This window comes from Pygoscelis adeliae, unplaced genomic scaffold, assembly GCF_000699105.1.
Source record: "Pygoscelis adeliae isolate BGI_AS28 unplaced genomic scaffold, ASM69910v1 Scaffold169, whole genome shotgun sequence".
NCBI lineage: Eukaryota > Metazoa > Chordata > Aves > Sphenisciformes > Spheniscidae > Pygoscelis > Pygoscelis adeliae.
In genome coordinates, this window is record NW_008825617.1 from 1,044,299 (window position 1) to 1,055,157 (window position 10,859).

The window sequence follows — 10,859 nt, forward strand, 5'->3', positions numbered from 1 at the left end:
TACCTAGGTGGATTTAAGTATACACTTAAAGAAACATTGTTTGTTAAATTACCTTCTTAATGTCAACAGAACTTTTACTAGAAGTCAAGAAAAATAATTATGTACCAAGGCAATAGCTAAAATTGCAAACATCGTGCAAGAAATTCCTTCTCTTTTTATATTTTTGTAGCTGAAAGCAAAACTGCTAACTCAGAATTAGATTTCATTCCTACCGAAGAGCTAGGAAATGGTAATACTATCTCTGTTTAGATACCCATGTTCATTATTACCAGCATAGGTAGAACTCTGGAAAGCCTTTAAACACCCTCACAATTATAAAGCTATTGCCTCAGATGTAGGAAGCCCAAATTAATATCTTTTGCTGAAAGGACTTGTTCCACATTTCTCACAGGACAAAACAGTTATCTCCCTTGAACGCTATTCTTCTTGAATTCTTCTTCTGAAGCTGTTCTGTGAATCAAAAATAAATAGCTTGGGTTTGGTAAGGACAAGAATCATACAAAAGACACCATGACTCTCCAGAACACTATTTTGAAAATTTACCAGGCCCTTGCTTCAAGAATTATAAAAAAAAATAAAAAAAAATAAAAAAAATTCTTGCTGTATATTAGATGCTAGAAGCTAAAATGTTGGGTATTGTTTCTGCCTATCACATTTTGTGTTTATAGCCTTGAATTCTATGCCCTTTAGAGTAAAGTTAAAGTATTGGGTTTCATGCAAGCAGTATTTCATCACTGGAAGACATCTGAATTCTACTGTAATCCTTTTACTATTAGTTAACAACTCCAAAGAGATTCAGAGTCCTTCCTGATAAAAAGCATCAGACAGGAGTCAGAAACCTTAGAATATAAGATAGATCTCAAAAACACTCTAGGAAAAACTTTTCTATTCTACAAATTGTATGAAAACAGTGTCACAGTTGTTTGTGCAAATGAATAGAATCATGAACTTTGAAAACAAGGTTAATAGAGAATATGTTTTATTGTTATATACAAACTTTAAAAAGTAGAGAAATACAATAGAATAGATATATATAAATGTAAATATATATAATAAAATGGATGGATGGATGGATGGATGGATGGAATTTTTTGTCTATAACATATTGGGCATTCATCAACTCAACTTTTGGTTGTGCTAGTGAATAGTCATTGTCCAGGTACTTTTTGCAGATCTATCTTTATTGATTCATGTCTCAGTCAATTCTTTGACAGGGTATCATAGCTGCAGTTTCTGACACTGCCTTTGGTGTTGAATACAAATTATTTGCATTGATGTGAACTTTACTGATAGCTACTCAGAAATCAGTTGGTAGTAAACACAGGAAACAGAATATTCTGAGTGCAGAGCTATTTTATGACAATACATTAATGATTTCATTTCTCTCCTTAGACTGGATTTCTTCTTGTTCTTGGGTTGTTTGTTTTAATTATTTTTCTTTAGAAGGATATTGTGGCTTAATTATGATTATAATGAGTCCTTTTGCTGGGGTTTCATTAGCTGAAATTTATCCACATAAAGGGAATCATTCAGCTTAGTTATCTTGCGAGACTAAGAAAGTACATATAACTTAGTATAATTATTCTCACAAGCATGCTTGGTATAAAGTGCTTAAGGGGAAACACAAATAAAGAAAATAATTGGCAATTTAAACTACTTGATGTTCTCATTTGCACTACAGATTAAAAAGTGTGAATGACAGTGTCTAACAGATTAAGAGCTATATGAAGAACTAGACTGGTAGATTAATATATTCATATGGTAGACTCAAGTCAGTATGCAAAAGGCATTCTACTGGAAGATGTCTTCTCCTCCTATTTACCATGAATGCAGTTTCTTTCACATTTAATGCTACAGTAAGAGGAAGCAATGATGACATGGATTGCCAGTATCACAAAACACCAATGTGCTCCCCTCTGCAGGGGAGCACCAGATTTTTGAATCTGCTACAACTATATCTGATAAAATTGAGTGATCATTAGGACAAACACAATCGTACTTCATCTGAATGTGAAAAAAATGCTGCTATCAAAAGTATTTGAAATTTTACCAAAATATCTGGACCTGAGTGTTTTTCTAGTTAGTGATATCCAGCAGTTCTGCAACTGTAAATATGTATATATTTATACAAATAAATATTTCAAGGCTGTGATTAATTCTGCTCTGTGCATAATATCAATAAAATTGTTAAGAAAGCTAAAAGGGACTCAACTTCATGATTTTGAGGATAATTTGGAAAGTTCTAATTTTGTATTCACCAATCAAATATCTGTGACATGCTACTTTTTTCTGGGGTGAAAATGGCATAAGCGGTGACAAGCAAACCTGGCAACTTTCATTTTACTGAATTTTTGTTCCTTTACTTGCAGATTGAAACTGTTTTGACATATTTTGGGAATATCTCTTTCATGGGGGTACCTTACAAAGCTAAAGACTATTTAGAAACATTTTACCTGGCTCTTGAAAAGCAGTGTAGGACTGAACACATGTACAAAACAATCCTAGGTGGGGAAAAAAAAAAGGCACAAACCCAGATCATATGCAATGAGATGAAAACTGATGTGGGTTTTTTTTCTCATAAATATATCAGCTGATAACTTTTTGTATATTCAAGTGATTTCTTCTAAATGCTCTCTTCCTTTAAGAAAGTAATTCATACTTGAATTTTAAAACCTGGTGGTGATTATAGTGTCCCTTCATATAAATACCTGCATTGTGTAGTAGAAATGACACCTGCTAAAACAAGTAATTCATCAGCCTATAGAGAATAATCTATACATTTGCACTGTTGGTAAAAATCATGTATTTTAACAACAACAGCAACAACAACAACAATAATAATCTTTAAAAAGCTTATCATCTTTGATCAAGACTTATACGGTAGCAGTATCTTTATAATAGATACTTTTCATTAGATAATGATACTATTAGATAATGTTGTTGACATTGTCCTAAATGAAATAAGTATTGGTACCACACCAGTAGCTTCTTGAAGGATTGTAGTATTTCCTTGCTTACCAAAAGAAAAAGAATATTTTTAGGAAAAATGCGTGAAAAATTATAATGGAACAAAAAGAAGAACAACATCTGCTTAAGCAACTTAATAATCACATGCAGATTCAATATCATCCTGCCAAACTGCTAGAGAATATAATGTAATCAGAGAATATCACTTTATAAGCATCCCTTGAAAGACCTGAGGGGCTGTATACACTTAAATCCTGGTTACAAAGCTAGTTTAGCAATGAAGGCAAAATTGAATTTTACTGATCCAAGTTGCTAATACAAGGTTTATTCTACCACAAAAGGTAGCACATGTGTTTGAACAGGGCAGGTAATGGAAATGGACTGGAAAGCTGCAGGAAGGAATATCAATTCCACCATATTAGTGTAAATTTAAATGAAAATATATATGTTCATTCACATTCATACAAATATATATGTATGTGCATGTGCAGTCTACTGATTTTGTATATGTATGAAATTATGTTCAAAATTGGATGAATAAAAAATATCAGATAATTTAAGATACTGCCTGAACTGGATTTAAGTTCAGTGAAACAGCAGCACAAAGAGGAAAAATAGCACTTTCAATACTTTCATTTAGAGTTATCTCTCTGTAAAGAGATATAAACAATAACTAAGTGATTGGACCGAATGGATGATCCTTTTACTGAATCTAGCTGATCACCTGCAATCAAAGTTATACACTGCTAGCATATCTGCAAATTTCATGCACCTTTTGATGTGTTTTATCTCTCTTTGAGGAAACTACATGCATGAAAGAAAACTGAACAGGCTAGTCAAATGGCACTTCTTATTTTTATCTGTGTGGCTCTCCAAGATATATGTAAGTAATTTAACCTTTATGAGATCCCTAAAAAAAAAAGCATTGACATAACTTTGGGACATGAATTGGGGTATTTGATTGTGAATTCTACTATGGGATCTACTCTGCTTAACTTAGGTTTCTAGTTTGCATCTTAATTTCAGATATGTAATGAATATGTACTCCTAAATTAAGTACCTAATTTTCCCATACGGTTGAGAGAGAGAGAGAGAGAGAGAGAGAGAGAAGTTAGAAGCCTCAACAGGGAGATTCTATCCACCTGTGTTAGGTACCCAATTCAGTATTTATGTGTCCATGACTGAGTGTCAAATCACTGGAGACTGAACTTTAACACCTAACAAGGGAAGGCTGAGTCACAAAGTGTTTCCAACAAAAGCTTATTAAAAACATCTCCTTTTTTGAAACCAAATAGTTACTCAAGCTACTGGAGTGGCCTTTTGTTAGGCACATAATTAAACAGTGTAATAACAAATGATGGTGATGAGTTTAAGGAAGTGAAGTTCATACTAATTTCTCCTTTAGTTCAAATTCGTTCATGAGTTCTTCTTTAACGAAGAACCTGTCTGTAACAGACTTCTTAGGTTTTGGTTTTAGACAAACAAACCTGTTGGGAAGTAGGAGTTGTCATGAAAGCATAGGGCAAGGTGTCACTGTGCAACAGTACATACAGTATGGAACATGGCCGTGGCCAAACACAGCAGGAAGCAACCCATAGTGAGCTCTGCACATCATTTTGTGTGACCACTTCCATTCGTAACAGCAGCAGCACAATGGTGGATGGTTAAACCCAACTGCCCTCATGTACAGAAAATGTGGCTTCCCCAAAAGCTTCTCATCGTTTCAGGCAAGAAATCGAGGGTATCCCATGCAGTATTTCTCCACTATATTGTGAAAGCTTATCCTATTCCTCCCAGCTTTTCTCGGATGTTCTTAGTCAGGTTCCTTTGATGTGTACATCTGCAGATCTCAAAACAGACTGAAAACAGCTCCCTGCTCTAGTTATCTCCATACTAGACTATACTCAGTTTTACTGGGAATCTCTACCTGATTTTGGAGACTATACAGGTTTGGTTTTGGTTTTGTATTTATTCAAATACCATGACATATCATATAAAGGAGCAATGCTCAGCCTCGATGTGATCAAAAAGAGAAAAAACTCAACATTTGGAAGATTGATAGCTATCTGAAACTTACACTATATATGAGTTTAAAGATCAACACGAGTACACAAAAGAAAAAGTACAATAGGTCCTGGCTCTGCCTGCCTGCAGTTATTGACAGGGGCACACAGCAAGCAATGGAAATCTGCCTGACCATAGGCACTGAAAAAGGTATACAGCAAGCTACACATTCTGCCACATACTACTGACTTGAGATAAATGTTATACCAGTTTGGGAATATGGGGTCTGAGGTTTCAATAAATGAATATAAAATTACCTGCAGCATTGACCAACCTTTCTCTTCAGGAAAAGAAGAAAGTGAAAAGGCCAGAGAAAGAGAAAAGAAATAATAGAAGCAGAATGAGGTCAGAGTGAAGAAGCCAGAGAGCAGGCAAAGTCAAACAGCTGGGCACAACAGAGAGAGTGCTGGTTTATGAGAGAGTCTGATGTCTGCAGAATTAATGCACTGTGTACAGAGATGTGAGCCATGAGAGTACTGTATTTGGGGGAGGAGTAATACAAATGAAAGCTTTCCTTTGAATAGATAGAAAGTGGTAATGCAGCTGATAGAAATTTTTCTTTCTGATGTATTATGCTCTTTCATAAAGAAAGATGCTTTGTTGAATAGAAGCGGTGTTGTGCTTTTCCATCGTGATCCATGTAAAATATTAACTCAACAGCATCACATAAATTTTTTTCTACTGTATTACTTTCACTGTATGTAAAACAAGTTCTGTTTCCCTTTTATGCTTAGAAGAATAAAGAGGCTTTTCAGGAGTTAGAGGGCTATGATACCACTTACAAAAGAAGAAAATATTTGCTTTTAATGAGAGAAGTACAGTTCAGCATGACTTTAAAATACTATCAATAATGGCCAGATCCTTGTGAAGATACTTGTATGACATATAAATAAGATAAGTACATTTAGTGTTAGGTATTAAAAAACCCAAACAACTTCTGAGCTTCAATTTCTAAATGTAATAATGTGTAAACTATGCATAAGACAAAAAAAAATCATGTTTAAAAGTGGCATTTTTTTCCTAACAAATTAGCTGGAATTCTACTGAAATTAGTGGAGCTATATCTTTTCATATTCGATCTGCTGGATATGTGTAGATATTTTCCAGAATGTCCAGTTATATCACACTATAAATGTCTACTATTTGTATTATAATAAAATCAGATTAAATATTCTCCATCATCTTCTCAATCATATAAAATATGCTTATGATTTAAGTTTCATCTGTGTTTTTTACTCATCTCTAAATATACTTAGCCCATTTCCTCAATCACTTAAGCTATTACTTTCATTCTCTATGTTCATTCAGCTACCAGATTTGTTCCTTCACAAAATATTTAACATTGTGTTTTGTTTAGCGATGCTATTATGAACTGTCATCTGCTTACTAATCATGACACTGACTTACCCTCTATTTCATCCTTTTCTGAGTTTATTGATTATTCTATTGATCTTTCTATTCATTGTATGCTTGCTCTTTTGGACTTGTAACATAATGTGCCTTTTATTCTTGTTTCCATAGGTTTGCTTCAGGCACAAACATTAAAAGCTGACAATGTGCTTATTGTAAAGTCAAGACTTTAAATTTTATTCTGTGATAAGTAATTGATCTCTAATAAAGACTGTTTTATCATTACAATCTAAAAGACAAAAGAGATTGAATTTAAAGGAGAAAAAGTGTGTCACTGTTACTGAAGGAGAAAGAAAGAAATAGAATGATGTGAGAACCATCTGCAGAAAATTTTTAAAACAACAGCATATAAGACTGGGTCTGGGGCCTCATAAAGTAAAATTTAAAGCAATGAAGAATTAAAATTATCTGAATCTAAAATGTCAGATGCAAGATATCATTTAATACAGTCTTCTGACTGTAGTCAAAAGACAGTGACAGACTTGTGTAGCACAACTGTACCAGGCACTAGAGATGCTAAATGTTATACTGTAAGGTAATATACATGGGAAAAGAATACAGAGATAAAATATGTTGCCACTGACACTGCAAACAGAGTAAGAACTCCTGCATGTATTCAAAGTCCCACTGACTTAATGAGTGTGCAGGAATATCTAGGACTGTGGACCTAACCAGATAGTCTCTAAAACTTTTTCCCTTTTCTTCTCAGAGAAGATCCCAGGAGTAATAAGGTTTGAAAATATTAATGTTAGAATCCCAATTTGATAGGAAGAATACTTCCTTTAAAAATATATCTTTTTTGTTTTAAGTACACATTAAATGTTTTTAATGATTTCTACAGCTGCTCAAAGCATGTGGCAAATTTTATGCAGCTTTCTATCCCCTACTCCCTTTCAAAGCTTCCAAACCAACAATAATTTTTTTTTTGTATGTTGCTAAACAGTTTTCTAATGCTTTGGGTGTCTATGTGAGCTCAGTTACTTTTAGATAGGAAAAGCATCAAACAGAACTGCCTCGCAGATAACCTAATTAAGCCTGAATCATTTTTATATAAAGGCTTAAATCCCCTATCTATATATTTCAGAAATAAGCCAGAATAAAAACAAATGATGTGACAAGAAGAGGAAAAAGGATTTCTAATAACTGCACTTTGCAAAACTTTGCATCTTGAGTTATATACTTAGTACATAAATATCAGAGCAGATATAATGACATATTCTATTATATATGTCTAATATGACAGCCTCAGAAAATTCAGTCTCAAAATTTGAACCAAAATTTTCATTTCATCTCAAGGAACTGATTATTTCCAGAAAGATAAATTATTTTTCACATATCATATATTTAAAACTTAAAATTCCTAGCAATTAAGTAATAAAAGCAGAGTTTGGAATTTACAATTAAGGGTCCAAATCTCCTTGTGTTTTCATGAACGAGAAACAAATTCCAGAGGCTCAGAAATTCATTGGGAGAGTAAAATCCAATAGAATATGCTTTCAATAATCAGCAATAATTTCCAGTGGACAGTTCCAAACATTCAATTATCAACAAAACAATTACTGGAAAACAATTTGTATACAACTGTAGTGCAGTTCAGTTCATAAAAGAAATCTGTAAATAACTGCATGCAATCAACAGGTTTAATATTGATCAATTTCACATTTAAAAAATAAAGACAAGAAAGGGGCACACTTTTTGTAGCTTTCCTATGCTTGTTATATGAGCTAGTCCTACTAATAACACGGAAGAGTTAATTTTTCCCTTGGAGGAAAAAAATCCATTTCTTATATATATACACACACATAGATATACCTAATGTTTCATAGAAAACTTGGTGTGATCTCCTAAAAAAAAAACATACTGCTAGCAGGTTTGTTTGTTTCTTTGTAAGACCAGAGTTTTTATGCATCAAAATAAATATGCTGTGGATATTGTTACTCTCAAACTCTGAGAATCTGATTGTGGCCAAAAGGGAACTTGCTACTCAAACATATAAAAAAAAAAAAAGTTGTTATTCTAATTAATGTATTAATGTGCTAGAATTCCAAATTATCTAATGAATATAGAAAAGCCTCATAAAAAAGGTAAAAATTACTGTCAGACCTTTCCTAGTATCTTCCCCTTTTCTTGGGTGGTATCCTTACTTTCCCACAGTACCTCTGGGTCCTAAGGTCAGCAGTTTCAGTCTTCCTCAGGAAGTGGGGTGGAGGCAGCAAGTATTTACAACAACTAGCAGCACCACCATTTCCCTGCTGGGAGGAGTTTGATGCCTATGGTAGTAGTAGCTTCTTCCCCAGTCTTAAAGTCTGCTTGCTTTTCTTTCTATATGATTCCTATCACAGTCATCTTCCTTCCCATGGGCTCCCATCTAAAGCTGCACAATAGTCTCCTTCAGACTCAGCTTGGGGCTATTGCACTGTGATTAACTAGGGACAGCATATGATACATCATTTACACTATCACATCTACACTATCATATCATATATGGTACATGGGAACTGCTACAAGCTAGGACCAGCTCAGCCCAGGACAAGCTCAGACAGATCCTGAGACCCTGCAGTGTCAGTCAGTATAATGTCTATGGCCTTCTACTACTAATGGCAAAGTAATATTTACTGGGCTAGAGTGTGGTCCTCGTCTTTGCCTTCTGTAAATACAGGCATAACTTATTTTATAGAAAGCTCACTGATGTGGAAAACATGAGGAGTCCTACTAAAAGAAAAGATTTTGAGACTGACTCCCCCGCCTTGTTTTTTCACCTACATAAGTTGGTAGCTTTTTTTTTTAGTTCCGTACCAAAATTTCTTGTGTTCTTACACTCCTATTAATTTTTATAAATGTCCTCCTTCCTGTTTCTTTTACACAACAAAATGCTGATTTGCATTTGTTTTGATCTTTAGCCTTTGTTCTTATGATGTTTACGTGTTCTATTGGGAACTGATTTCTGCATTCCTCTACTTCCCAGATCAGCTCCAGTCTCACTCATTGCAGGCTCAAATTTCCACTTAAATACTCTATCCAGCCACTCTCCCATTTGCCCTCCTCAACAGGATAGCAGCAGAAAATAAGGTGAAAAAGCTCATGTGTGGAGGTAAAGACATAGAGATCACTTATCAATTACTGTCATGGGCAAAACAGAAAATTAATTTAATTTATTGCCAATTAACATAAATACCTAATTAGCGATTTGAGTATTGGGAAACAAAGAAGACAAACATTAAAATACCTTGCCTTCCACTTTCCCAGTCTTAGCTTCTCTCCCAGACTCAACTTCGCTGCAAGCAACTCTCTTCCCTTTTCTTGATATTGCCACAGGTTACACTCAATCTCTTCAGTGAGGCAACAGACAGCACAGTGGGTTGGGGTCAGGACACAGTGGTTTGTCTCTGCCTCTTTCTTCCTTTTCACACTTCTCCTGTGTTCCAGCATGGGTCCCCCATGGGCTGCAGTAATTTTGGGGATGTACCTGCTCAAGCAGGGGCTTATCCACAGGCCACAGTCCCTTCAGAGGGGTGTTTTTTCTGCCATGGAATACCTCCTACTCCTCTGTCCTTCTTTCCTCTGTTGTTCCGTCCTCCTCTCTCACTCTAACATTTTCTGCCCTTTCTTAAATACATTCTCCCTGAGGCGCCACCGCCTTGGCTGAGGGGCTCAGCTGTTCCCTGCGGTGGGTTGGTTGGAGCCGGCTGGAACCGTCTGTGTCCGGCACAGGGCAGCCTCGGCCTCTCCTCAACAGAAGCTGCCCTTGCAGCACCCCCCTGCCAGCACCTGGGCACCTGGACTAAATACATTGACCTTTTCCAGTCATGCAGGACCTTCATGAAACTTCAAAGACGGTAGATAATATTTTTATTATCTTTTTTTTCCTCTTTTTCGATACTTTTTGTTTTGTTTTTGTCTTGTGGTATTCCCTAGATGAACTAACTGCATCTAAATACTGTTGTTGCTTCATCTTCATTGTTAATGTCAAAAATTTTTTCTTGAATTTGGAAGTAAAAGTTGAAGTTAAAAGACAAGACAAAAGAAACAGAAGCTGAAAAAAAAAATCTGCAAGAAGGAAGCATTTCAGAAAAATTCCAAATAGCCAAAGTATTCTGGAAGTGTTGATCAATGAACATTTTTTTTTTCTTTAGATTTTACAGGTTTAACTTGCAACAAATAAACTTGTAAGTATATTCTAGAGTATCTTCTCCCCTCAGATCTGTTTATCAGCATTACAATAAGTTGTTTGTGATGTGAAGAAATATGAATGTAAGTTAATCCTGAATTCTCAAAACTACCTCCTCTATATTCAGAAAATAATTGGATTTTACTTGTTTGAATAGGAGTAAAACTAGATATTTTTTAGTGATTTCATTCAAATTTCAAGAAACAACATAAAAATTTGCAAATTAAACATTTTCCCCCTTTGTTTACAT